This window comes from Staurois parvus, unplaced genomic scaffold, assembly GCF_062004578.1.
Source record: "Staurois parvus isolate SC_StPar_1 unplaced genomic scaffold, SC_StPar_1.0 ptg000634l, whole genome shotgun sequence".
NCBI classification, from domain to species: Eukaryota; Metazoa; Chordata; class Amphibia; order Anura; family Ranidae; genus Staurois; species Staurois parvus.
This window is the reverse complement of record NW_028318430.1, coordinates 5,864,540-5,878,681: the sequence shown is the minus strand read 5'-3', so window position 1 is coordinate 5,878,681 and position 14,142 is coordinate 5,864,540. Positions and strand designations below refer to the sequence as shown.

Genomic DNA, 14,142 nt, shown 5'->3' with positions numbered 1-14,142 from the left:
TATGTTAGTTGTTGTTTGTACCCATAGTAAGGCCCAGAAGCAATAGTGCGCATTTTGCTTTTTTTTTTAATCCAGCATAAAACACATTGACACTATCTGACACTGATAATAATTTTACAAATGTATTTAAATCAAAAAATGCTGACCAAAATTTACTGACTGACCTTTTGATCCTGACCTTTGACTTTTACTTGACCCTGGCACTGACCTAGATCTAACCTTGATCTACAGGTGAAACTCAAAAAATTTGAATATCGTGCAAAAGTTCATTTATTTCAGTAATGCAACTTAAAAGGTGAAACTAATATAGGAGATAGACTCATTACATGCAAAGCAAGATAGTTCAAGCCGTGATTTGTCATAATTGTGATGATTATGGTTACAGCTCATGAAAACCCCAAATCCACAATCTCAGAAAATTAGAATATTGTGAAAAGGTGCAATATTCTAGGCTCAAAGTGTCCCACTCTAATCAGCTAATTAAGCCATAACACCTGCAAAGGGTTCCTGAGCCTTTAAATGGTCTCTCAGTCTGGTTCAGTAGGAATCACAATCATGGGAAAGACTGCTGACCTGACAGTTGTGCAAAAAACCATCATTGACACCCTCCATAAGGAGGGAAAGCCTCAAAAGGTAATTGCAAAAGAAGTTGGATGTTTCCAAAGTGCTGTATCAAAGCACATTAATAGAAAGTTATGTGAAAGGGAAAAGTGTGGAAGAAAAAGGTGCACAAGCAGTAGGGATGACCGCAGCCTGGAAAGGATTGTCAGGAAAAGGCCATTCAAAAGTGTTGGGGACTTTCACAAGGAGTGGACTGAGGCTGGAGTCAGTGCATCAAGAACCACCACACACACACAGACGGATCTTGTCAAGCCGTTCCTGAACAACAAACATTGTCAGAAGCGTCTTACCTGGGCTAAAGAAAAACAGACCTGGTCTGTTGCTCAGTGGTCCAAAGTCCTCTTTTCTGATGAGAGCAACTTTTGCATCTCATTTGGAAACCAAGGACCCAGAGTACGGAGGAAGAATGGAGAGGCACACACTGCAAGATGCTTGAAGTCCAGTGTGACGTTTCCACAGTCTGTGTTGATTTGGGGAGCCATGTCATCTGCTGGTGTTGGTCCACTGTGCTTCATTAAGTCCAGGGTCAACACAGTCGTCTACCAGGAGATTTTGGAGCACTTCATGCTTCCTTCCGCAGATGAGCTTTATGGGGATGCGGACTTTATTTTCCAGCAGGACGTGGCACTTGCCCACACTGCCAAGAGCACCAAAACCTGGTTCAATGACCGTGGGATTACTGTGCTTGATTGGCCAGCAAACTCGCCGGACCTGAACCCCATAGAGAATCTATGGGGCATTGCCAAGAGAAAGATGAGAGACATGAGACCGAACAATGCAGAAGAGCTGAAGGCCGCTATTGAAGCATCCTGGTCTTCCATAACACCTCAGCAGTTCCACAGGCAGATAGCTTCCATGCCACGCCACATTGAGGCAGTAATTGCTGCAAAAGGGGCCCAAACCAAGTACTGAGTACATATGTATGCTTATACTTTTCAGAAGTCTGATGTTCTATGTACAATCCTTGTTTTATTGATTGCATGTAATATTCTAATTTTCTGAGATTGTGGATTTGGGGTTTTCATGAGCTGTAAGCCATAATCATCACAATTATGACAAATCACGGCTTGAACTATCTTGCTTTGCATGTAATGAGTCTCACATATTAGTTTCGCCTTTTAAGTTGCATTACTGAAATAAATGAACTTTTGCACAATATTCAAATTTTTCGAGTTTCACCTGTATGTCTTTTTTCTTTATCATTTTATTATTGTGTTTTTTGTTTTGTTTTTTGTAACCGTTTGTTTACTTTTTACATTGAGAGAGAAATGCAATGTGTATCTCCCATTCTGAAAGGAAAAAAAACCCATGGGGACAGGTTGCACAGTGGCTGATCACTGTGATAGCCAATCGGAGGCTATCACAGTGATCAGATGACCTTGGACTTGGAGTCCCGGGTCCCAATTGATCGTACAGGACTCGGAACTCCTGGTGAGAGCTCGGTCTTTGTGCTGTATGGTGCATTCCCACCACAAAGATGGATACACACATATGCTACCCCACGGAAAATAGCCCAGTTCTATGAGGCAGCATATTTATGTGTATGGTTGGCGGGAAGGGGTTAAAGGCTTTAGATTTCCTGATCTGGTCAGTGGTTTTGCACAGAGCAGCCTCGATCTTCCTCTTCTCAGGTCCCCCACCGATGCTCCTGGCCCCTCTCTCCTGCTAAGTGCCCCCAGAGCAAGCAGCTTGTTCTGGAGCACTTAAACAGACTCGCTCCCTGCCCCGCTCTCATTGGCTCATTGGCTGTAATTGAGAGCAGCGGGAGCGCTTTCTCAGCCAATGAGGAGGGAGAGGCCCCAGAGAGCCCAGGCTCTCATGCACATTGCTGGAGGGCAAGAAAAAGCAGCATTAAAACTGAACCTTAAAATCACATTTTGCAAATGCATTTAGGCACGTCAGGCTTTTGGGTATTAATTTGATTGGCCAGAATATTACTTTATTAAGGCCATTGGAATGAATGAACGCTCAAGTGTGTTTGGTTGCATCATATGGTTTTCTCTACAGAAAAAACTTTTTTTTTTTTTTTTTTTCTACCTCTAAACACTCCTGCCACTAAAAGCTTGTAAATTGTTGTGTGCAAGGACACACAGGCTGACATAGAGGGGTATTTAGAAGCAGAAAACAAACATCAGGCCTAAGAAGCTAGTAAAAGTATCTTCATTGGCTATATTATGAAAATGAAATAAATATACTGTTACAGCTGTTTTTTTTGGGACTTTTTGGTTTTCTGTGACATGTCTTGCTATTATAACCGTGTGCCACACAGGTCATGTGCAACAAAATATCTTTTTCTGAATATTGTCTTGGTAAAAGCGTGTATGATATAGAAATTTGGTCACAATATCATTGTTGGAAGAAAGAAGCATATGTCATGCAGAGTTTTCTTTTAGTTTCTGTTCACACCTGAGCAGTTTGTTGCTCAATACGTAGCTGCAAAATGCTCAGCATTTAAAATGGTTGCATTTTTTTGTATTTTTCGAAAATATATAGGACCTTCTTTTCAGACAGATTTGTGCCTGTTAGCTCCTTGATTTGAAAAGAAAAGTGCAACCATTCCTTACGCATGTTTTTCCAGAGCTCCTGCAATAACAGTCTATGGGACCAAAAACACTTGATCCTGTCTCAAAGATGCTCCTGTATTGTACATTGCTCCTAAACACACAAAAAAGCATAAAAAACCCATTACAATTCACTTGAGTACGCTAAGTGCTTAAATTTTAATGTAGCCAGGTAGATATCAGCAGGTTGAACCATATACAAGCTTGTAAATAAAGTTCAGAGATTCCAGTGGCAAGAAATTTATTTAGAATTATTGATTGTGTGTCATGCCTAATGCACACTTGATCTCAAACACCTGTTTGTTTGACTTTTTGTTCTTTTTAATTTTGCCTGTAAACCCTCCTCCTTGTTAGTTTTGTGTCTCCTTGCACACGTTTAGAGGCAGAGAAATAAAAAAAAAAATCACCTGTGCATTCAAGAAAAGAGCGTTTTTGCAGAAAAAAACCCCTCTAAAATGCATCTAAATGTGAACGAATCTAATTGCACCTACGCATTTAGCAATTAAGCATTTTTTAAAATTTTTTAATTAAATAACATATATTTTATACTTACCTGCTCTGTGCAGTAGTCTTGCACATAGCTGCCAAGATCATCTTCTTTTCGGGTCCCCCACTAGCTTGCTGGTTTCTCTCCCTCGAGCAGTGCCCCCAGAGAAATCTGCTTGCCCTGGGGGCACCACTACGTGCTGCTCTATATGTCCATAAGATATTCTAGAGTAGTCAAAAATTTGCTCTCTAGTTCCAGATTCTTCATTAGATGATTACTGGAGGAGAACAAACGGAAGGCCCCCTGTTGGATAAGAGCTGCAAACTGAGGATCATCCTTGCTGTGCAAAAAGTCTGGTGCTCCCAGAACAGGAAGTATAGGACTGGGAGAGGGTGAGAGAGACGTGGATCAGTAAATGGTCCTTGTAGCTTGTAGTCCCTATGAGTGGGTGCAGTTTGATAGATGCTGGAATTCACCTATCTGGTAACACTGTTCAACAAATGTTTGTTTTTTGCCAGTTTTGGAAACAAGAGGATCCATTTCTTAATGAATTTCACATTCTGAGTTCAAATAAAACAATGAAATTTGTCAATTGGCTCTAGTTTTTCTGTAAACAGAAAGTTTTCTACTATAGGCGTAATGACTACATAATGCACAATAATTATATAGATAGATGTCTTTCCACAAATATAAAGCAAGTGATATTGACTACATAACAAAGCCTAAATGGCATAATATATTGCATAGGATTACCAAGAAAAATTATAGCCATAAGCTAAGTTGAATCATTTTAATACTTAGGATTCTCACTCGTTTTGTCTTCAGTTTGTGTCGGTTTTGCTTCTCTTGGCTTTTCTCTTGTATTCGAGGAAAGGGCTATCTCTTACAACTGCACGTGACTACACGCTTCAGGTTCTTCCTCACTTGACTCAACCACGAAGGTTTCTGGTGCTTTAGGAATTGGTAGCCCCTCTCCATGAGGAACTGGACGTATTGCCGATGGAATATTTGGATAGTGCACAGATAACTTTTTCTTCTTATTTAGCCCTTTTACAATTGGAGGCACCATACAAAAGTAACAATTACTAACATGATCTGTTGGCTCTCTCCAAATCATTGGCACAGCGAAAGGCATAGATGCCTTTTTTCCATTCAACCATTGCTCCAGTGCCGTCCCACAAGAATTGCAGCATATATGTGGTGCCCAGCTCTTGTCCTGGTCTCCAATCTTGCAGCCAAAATACAAGTTGTAGGCTTTCTTAATCATTCCTGTTATCCTCCTTTTTTGTGAGATAAAAGTTATTTCACCGCAGATATAGCAGAAATTATCTGCTTTATTCACACAAGTTCGAGGCATTACTGAGTAGCCTATATAAGCATAAAACGAAATGTAAAGACGCTGTCGAACTACAATCAGCTACAGATACTGCAGCTTTTATGCAGTGAAGTGATGCAATTAAAGGCTAATATTGCATCATCTCAGTATGCATGCAATTTTCTATTGGTCACCAGTATCAATTGCGCAATATGCAGCTGAAGTTGCATCATAATTTTGAATGGCTTACGTCATTAGATGGGTGAATATATCATGGAAACTAGAGCCAATCAACATTTTTTAGGGTCATTTTCGTTTTCAGCACCCCAAAATTATGTAAGATTAGCTAATTTTATGCCCAAAACTTTTTACCTGTTGAACAATGTAATCGGGAGCCCCACCAGTGGGTTTTGTGTTATATTGCACACAGGAGCATGTCATTTTTAGCCCATACAGCCTGCTTCATCCTGCTTTTTTGGTCATATTCTCCAGCTGGTAGGCTGGTTTTGACTTATTGGCTATACAGTAGGTAATAATTGCAGTAGCCCTTAACAGGCAATCAGATTTCACTCAGCTATAGTCACATGGAAAAAGATGAAACCTGGTTGCCATAGTTTACTGCACTTCATACTCTAACATTACACATTTTACAGCCTTATTCAATAAGCCTGGAAGCCCAGGTCAAGTCAAGTGTTTTTTTTTTTTTTTTTTTTTTTTTTTTTTTTTTTTGGATAGACTAGGAAAAGACCTAGCCCCAGTTTCCACTAGTGCGACTTCTGATGTAAATCGAACAAAGACACATGACTTTGTTTTCAATGGTGCTTGTCCTAATCAATGCAACTCAGCACGGTTTGATTTTGGAAAAAAGTTCCTGCACTACTTTGGTGCGATTTCAGCCCACCCTGTATACTTCAATGTTATCTCACAGAAATCGCATTGGCATTAGATATGATTCCGATGTGATTTTGATTAGATCGGTGTTTTTTATTTTACCTTCACTTGAGAGTTGTTTTTACGGCCGCATATCTGTTCATCTTTTAGCACATATTGGTACAGTTGTGTCCAAAATTATTCAACCCCCACTGAAATTGAGTGTTTTGGCCAGTTTGACATTGCTTTTGATCATTCAGTCATCTTGCTTACATTTACATTAAAGAGGCACTTGTAGGTCAGACAAATATAACATAACAGTTATAATGAAATAACCACAAATGTCTTTTCTGTGCTCACAGCATTATCAGTTTTATTCAACCCCCAAGTGACATTCAATCTTAGTACTTAGTACAGCATCCTTTTACAGTTATAACAGCTTTTAAACGTGAAGCATAGCTTGACACAAGTGTCTTGCAGCGATCTACGGGTATCTTCGCCCATTCTTCATGGGCAAAGGCCTCCAGTTCAGTCACATTCTTAGGCTTGCGCACTGCAACTGCTTTCTTTAAGTCCCACCAGAGGTTCTCAATCGGATTTAAGTCTGGTGACTGCGATGGCCACTCCAAAATGTTCCAGCCTTTCCTCTGCAACCATGCTCTAGTGGACTTGGAGGTATGCTTGGGATCATTGTCCTGTTGAAAGGTCCAACGTCTCCCAAGCCTCAGGTGTGTGACGGACTGCATCACGTTTCCATCCAATATCTCCTGGTACTGAAGAGAATTCATGGTACCTTGCACACGCTGAAGCTTCCCTGTACCTGCAGAAGCAAAACAGCCCCAAAGCATGATTGACCCTCCACCATGCTTCACAGTAGGCAAGGTGTTCTTTTCATCATAGGCCTTGTTCTTCCTCCTCCAAACATAGCGTTGATCCATGGGCCCAAACAGTTCTAATTTTGTTTCATCAGTCCACAGAACACTATCCCACAACTTTTGTGGTTTGTCCACATGGCTTTTGGCATACTGCAGTCGACTCTTCTTATTCTTTGGAGACAGCAAGGGGGTACGCCTGGGAGTTCTGGCACGGAGGCCTTCATTACGCAGTGTGCGTCTTATTGTCTGGGCTGAAACTTCTGTACCCACATCTGACAAATCTTTTCTCAGTTCCTCAGCAGTCACACGGGGACTTCTCTCCACTCTACGCTTCAGGTAGCGCACAGCAGTCGAAGTCAGCATCTTCTTTCTGCCACGACCAGGTAGCGTTTCAACAGTGCCCTTTGCCTTGAATTTGCGAATGATGCTTCCTAAGGTGTCTCTTGGTATGTTTAACATCTTTGCAATCTTCTTATAGCCATTGCCCTTCCTGTGAAGAGAAATCACCTCTTCTCTTGTCTTCCTGGACCATTCTCTTGCCTTCACCATGTTTGTAACCACACCAGTAAATGTCTAGAAGGAGCTGAGTATCACAGTCATTTTAAAGCTGCCTAATTGGTGCTTATTATGCTTGATTGCTGCTCGGTGACATCCACAGGTGTTTTCAATACCTGATGGAAAGCACCTGTATGAACCTCTGTTCTTCAGAGTGGTAGTCTTTAAGGGGTTGAATAATTGTGGCAATGAAGAAACCACATAAGAACCATTTACTACTGTATTACATAAACAATTGATGTCATTTTAGTTGCATTTGGGTAGTTACAACGTCCTTGTAGGATTTGATTCTGAATACAATTCCAAATGTACACTATAGTCCCTAAACCCCTTTACAGCATTGGGGGTTGAATAATTTTGGACACAACTGTATGTATCAACTTTTGGTTATTGTTCATTCATTCACACTAGTTTTTTTTTTTCAAACCTTTTGCGATTCTGCCCGCAATTTGAAAACACACTGTAAAAGTGTGAAAACGTGTGATTGCGTTTTCAGGTGCCACTCATTTCAGTAACACCTGGAAATGCAGGGCATTTTCCACGCAGCAAACACGGCGCAATCACCAACGTAGATAAAAATCTGATTTTTTTTTTTTTTTTTGTAATTTAAATAAGATTTTTTTGATTTTTCATCAAATTTATTTTAATAAAATGCTTTTGGAGTAAAAATCTATCCATAGATAGATTTCTATTTAAGATACATTAATAATTTAGTTTATACAACATGAAATGGAGCTTAGTTATGTAGCATGAAGCTGTATATTCTGCAATATTTAAATTTTTAGTAAACTCATTCAATGAATCCAAGCTCTGCAAGCTGAGATAACATGCACTGCATTGATGCATTCACACAATTTCACAGTAACCGTGAGAAAAAACATGAAATAAAAGAATTTGAGTAGTTCTCCAGTTATGTGTTTTTAACCTATTAACCTAAAATCGGTTCTGATATCGCTGTTTTACTAACCTGACAGCTTATTATTCTAAAAAGGAAACTTTCATTTGGTTTGCAAATAATAAAGATTCTAACTACCAGCAAGAATGAGTCGGATTCCTTACATTTAAAGAGCACCTGTCATTTTGGATCCATCATGGCAGCGCCTGTTAGTGGGCATCCACTCACCTGCTCCCGACATGTCCCTCACCTTGTTGTGTCACTGCCGCATCACCAGCTGTCCCATTAAAATGAATGGGACTGTCAGTGAGTCAACAGCGGGTCAGAGGAGGAGCCGCTGCGGGACAGAGATGACAGCTTTAAAAATTGAATTAAATTGAGCCTTTTCACAAGTGATTTAAATCAAATCCACCCTGGCGATCACACAAACAAATTCGCGGGACACGCATGCCAAACAAAGGTTCCGGACCTTTTTTAACATCGCATGCTCTGCGATTTTGTTTGCGCGATTGTGGTGTGTTTGCTGCACGGAAAATCGCACCACGATCTCAGGAAAAACGCCCTTTGTTTTTAGGTGCTATTGAAATGAATGGCATCTCAAAAAGCATTTTCACACTTTTTTACAGCACGTTTTCAAATCGTGGGCAGTATCATGGCGATTTTGTCTGCAATTGTGTGAATGGAGCCTTAGATTAGTCCCCCCACCCCCCCCAAAAAAACCCAAAACTATTATGTTGTGATTACGTGGAGCTACACAAAGCAAAATAAAAAGTAGTATTTTGTTTGCCTTCATTGCTAACTACCACAATTTCCTGTATTAGACCACATTGCTCAGGTACCTCCAAAAACAAAGCCACAGGAGATCTAGAAGTGAAAGTCTACCTTGTTTGTGGTCACTACGTGAGTGGGTGTGTATATACACACGTGTGTGTGTGTATGTATGTATATATATATATGTGTGTGTGTATATGTGTGTGTGTATATATATGTGTATGTATATAAATATATATATTATTTACATACACGGTTAGCGTAATTTTCAGATTGCGAATTAAAATAATGCCTCGGTTTACAAATCTTTTTTTGCTAAACGAAGTGTATGTCCGTGCCGATTTTTACATGCAATTACCGGCTTTTTTTTTTCTTTTTTCTTCACTGTAGCTCACAGAATTGGCTGTCACTTTCCCCAGAGTTAAAGGAAGCTCTGTTTCTTTTTAGAAACTGAAAGGAAAAATAATTTCTTTTAACTTGGGGAAATAAACTAAAAAGAAGCTTTCTTTATTTCAGCTGGGGGAAAAGTGACAACTGAATCTCTGAGCTATAGTGAAGAAAAAAAAAAGCAGTAATTACATTTAAAAACCGGCACCATAATAAATAAAAAAAAAAACGGCGTGGGGTCTCCCCTCCAATCCATACCAAGCCCTTCGGGTCTGGTATGGATTTTGAGGGGAACATGATGTCACATGGGGCGGGGTCACTCGGGTGATGTCCCCAGGTGGCTTCTGCCCCTTACATATTTAAGAACTGTCAAACCACTGGAGCAGACAGACGGCTGGAGCCATCGTCAGAAGCAGAGCCTTTTTTTTTTTTTTTTTTTTTTTTTTTTTTTTTTTTTTTTTTTTTTTTAATTCTTTTTTTTTGGGGCGGCGGGCATCGTGATTGACGTTGGATCTACTGCGGGGGACATTCTTTTAGTTTTTCCTTTTAATAAAGTACTTGTCAAAGACCGTGTCCTGTCTTTTTTCATACTACACTTTTTGTTTTTTGTGAATGAGTACCCCATACTCATCATACTCATTCCAGATTCCGATAAGCCCCCTGCCCGCAGACCCACAGAACCACAGTCCAGGGTTGTAGGAAAGAGGCCCTTGTCCCTATCAACATGGGGATAAGGTGCTTTGTGGGGGGAGCACCCTATGTTGAGGGCATGTGGCCTGATATGGTTCAGGAGAAGTGCTTGCTCGTCCCCCTAACCCCTGCCCCCCCCCCCTTCCTGACTTGCCAGGCTGCATGCTCGGGTAAGGGTCTGGTATATATTTTGGGGGGGGGACCCCATGCCAATTTTTTTTTTTTTTTTTTTTTTATTTTGGCGTGGGAGTTCCCTTCAAAATCCATACCAGACCTGAAGGGCTTGGTATGGATGGGAAGGGGGGACCCCACACAGTTTACTTATTGTTTTTAATTGCCAGCAGTTCTTTTACATTCAGCTGTCAGTGGGGAACTCCGCTGACAGCTGAAACATTAACACATGGTTGTCACTACTAAAATACCGCATGACTTGATCAAATAACTCATGCGGTATCTTAGTAGCGTTTACTTTTTTCTGACCTCAGGAACGGATTAATTGGTTTTCAGTGCATTCCTATGGGAAACGGCGTTTTGGTTTACGAATTTTTCGCTTTACGAAAAGTCCTGCAGAACAAATTAAATTCGTAAACGTGTGTGTGTGTGTGTGTAATATATATATATTTATTTCATAAAGTATTCAGACCCCCTTCACTTTTTTCAATGTTATGTTGTAGCCTGATACTACACTTGTTTAAATTATTTTTTTTTTCTCATTACTCTACACTCAATACTCCATAATGACAAAATGAAAACCGAATTTAAGAAATGTCTGTGAATTTATTAAAAAGAAAAGACTGAAATATCACATGTACACTTAAGTATTCAGACCCTTTACTCAGTACTTTGTTGAAGCACTTTTGGCAGCTACTACAGGAGTATTTTTGACTGCGACACAACAGGCTTTGCACACCTGAATTGGGGGTTTTCTGCCATTCTTCTTTGCAAATACTTTCAAGCTCAGTCAGGTCAGATGGGGACCATCAGTGGACAGCCGTATTTCAGGTCTCTCCAGAGACATTCAATAGGGTTCAAGTCTGGGTTCTGGCTGAGCCACTCTAGCGCTTTCTGAGTTGTCTCTAAGTCTCTCCTATGTTGTCTTGGCAGTGTGTTTAGGATCGTTGTCATGTTGGAAGGTTAGACTTCAGCCCAGTCTGAGGTCATCAGTGCTGTGGAACTGGTTTTCATTGAGGATATCTCTGTACTTTGCCCCATTCAGGTTTCCCTCAACCCTGACCAGTCTCCCAATACCTGCTGCTGAAAAACACCCCCACAGCATGATAATGCCACCACCATGCTTCGCTGTTGGGATGGTATTTTGGTGATGAGCAGTGCCTGGTTTTGTTCAGACACAACCTTTAGAATTGAGGCCAAACAGTTCGATCTTGTTTTCATTAGACCAGAGAATCGTGTACCTCCACAATCTGAGCGTCCTTCAGGTGCTTTTTAGCAAACTCCAAGCAGGCTTTCGTATGTTTTGCATTGACTAGAGGCTTCTGGCTGGACACTCTGCCATAAAGCCAAGGTTGGTGGAGGGCTGCAGTGATGATTGTCCTTCTGGAACTTTGTCCCATCGCAATTTCTGGAGCTCAGTCAGAGTGACCATCTGGTTCTCGGTCGCCTCTTTTACTAAGGCCCTTCTCCCCCTATTGCTCAGTTTGGTTGTGCAACCAGCTCTTGGAAGATTCGTGGTTGTGCCAAACTTCTTCTATTTGGTATTTATGAAGGCCACTGTGCTCTTGGGTGGCTGAAATTGTTTTTGTAGCCTTCCCCAGATCTGTGCCTTGTAATAACTTGTCTCTGAGCTCTGCAGGTAGTGTCTTTTGACCTCTGCAGTTCTAAAACAAACATCTGCATCAGATTACAAACAACATGGTGATTCCATAATATTTTCCTCAGAATTGAGAGATTCCATATTTATTTTTCCTCTGCTTGATCTTCAAAAACAGTTTCAATTGACTACAGTTTTTCTTTTTTGTTATATTTTTAAGTGTTTCTTAAAGCCCAGAAGGTTGGAATGTTAAATGAAAATAGTTTTGAGGCATGTCTGTGATTACTTTTTTTCTACACAAACAATTGAATGAACATTTTCCTAGAGTGGTGATTCCATACTTTTGCCAGGGGTTGTAGATTACCTTAAGGAGCATTTATGGTTGTGTGTCACAATCTGGACCAAATTATAATGTTTACATCTGGCCTTTTTCTGAGCTGTGATTGGTGCTATCTACTTTTCACTCTAATCCAGCAGAAAACATTCTAAAGTACCGTACACACAATGAGAATATTGGACGAATGATCTTCCGTGTTTTTTTTTTTTTTTTTATTTGTGGAATTTTTTGCATGCTAGTCTCATTGAAAATGAAAAGGTTACTAAAGTTCTGAAAATTGTCTGACCGAAAGAAAATTCACAAGTGATGTAATGTATTTGTTTTGTATTTTCGGAATCGTATTTGTATTGTATAAACGGAAGTCGTACTTTTGGACGAAAGCTGTGTATTAATGATCAGATTATTGTATGATCGCCACAAAAGCGGTACTATTTTCTGATCGGGTGTACTAGGCTTTAGTTGTACATTTTATATCAGCCTAATGTTTTTAGTGGATTTTATTTTCAGACTGAATTTTCTGTTATGGTAAGAGGAACAAATACAGTATATATAGCATGCTGCTACAGACTGATTAAAAAACTTGTCAATTTTTCAGGAAGTTGCTGCTTCCGTTTTTATCTCTTTTGCAGGGTGTGACCTAGAGCTGGGCATGGAGCATTACACAGCTGGCTTTATTCGGAGTTACTGTGACTATTTTTTTTCCTGGGTGTGTCATCAGTTTTTCTAGGGTTACACTTAAAAAAAAACAAGGGGCGTAGGGTGACAGCAACTATATCTTATTAGGATTGTTCGTTTTCACCAAAACACTTTATGTGGCTCTATGATGGCAAAATCATTTGACTGCATGCCATTTTTAGGATTAATTCACACGTGTTTTTTCTTTTTCACTTGGCACACGTACGAAGGTTTACCATTATTTTTTGATAAAAAAAATGCATGGAAATATAGCTGCAGAGGTGTGAAGCCAGCCTTATGGTTTCCATCCCTTTAAATTCAGATCAAAATTGTAGCTGTTGAGGAGCCAAATCTGCTTAAACTTACGTTTTACATTTAAAGGGGCACTGTCATGCAGAAAGATTGGTGCCAATTAACGCAGACTGTTTTTTAAAAATGTATTCTGCTCTCATTCATATGCTGTTGTTTAATAGGTACACCAAAGAAAGGCAATCCATAGATTATGCAATAATTTTCTTTCCTTCCACCACATGTTGCAGGAAAGAAAATCACACGATTCCCACATCAACACAGTCAATATTGATGGGGGAATCCCTCTTGCAGCGCTAATGTATTCTGCTGGCGGGGTGCCTTCACAATGATTACAGCTAGTGGCTATAGCATCCAGCAGTAGTCTCACGCAAAAAGTCTGACAGGCTGGTTGTACTGAAGTTGATCGATGGATCGACTTCAGTACAACCAGCCTGTCCATAGACTGATCTATTCTGAACCGGCCGAGACTCTATCCATCTATAGCTGGCTTACCAGAGAGATTGCTTAATTTACTGATTTATCTTTTCTTGTCTGCATTAAACTTCCTCCACCCAACCCCTTTTTAATATGTAAAATAAGGTATATGATTCAAGCAGGAAATCCTAAAGCAATAACATGTTTTTGTTGTTGCTAAGACATCCACTGTTGATTTAAAACAGATGGCATCATCATTCTTCTCTTGCTTTCTCTGTCCATACACATAAGAAAATAGTACAATATTTTCCGCGTTAGGAACAATTGGTAGTTTATCTGTTCATTAGTACAATGCTTTCCACAGCCCATGCCGACTGGATGAAAAAAACCGAGCTAAAAATGTTTTATCATACGTAAACCATGTCCAATTTTCGCTCAATGTGTACAGTAATCGTACGGATGTAATCATATAGAAAAAAATGTGCATAATCAAAAGCAAAAAACGACCACGAAGAAAGTTGCAGCGAACATAGTAAACGCATACAAGAAACAACAATTGCCTATGTAGGCTGAGAATTTTCATACAAGTTAATAGCATTGTTGGCTACA

General features: G+C 40.0%; 1 protein-coding gene across 4 annotated transcripts in view; it reads left to right on the top strand.

The window, feature by feature from the left end:
* The window catches only part of LOC149449234 (cytoplasmic FMR1-interacting protein 1), a 161,514-nt gene that overhangs the window by 17,440 nt on the left and 129,932 nt on the right, over nucleotides 1–14,142 (top strand). The window lies entirely within an intron of this gene.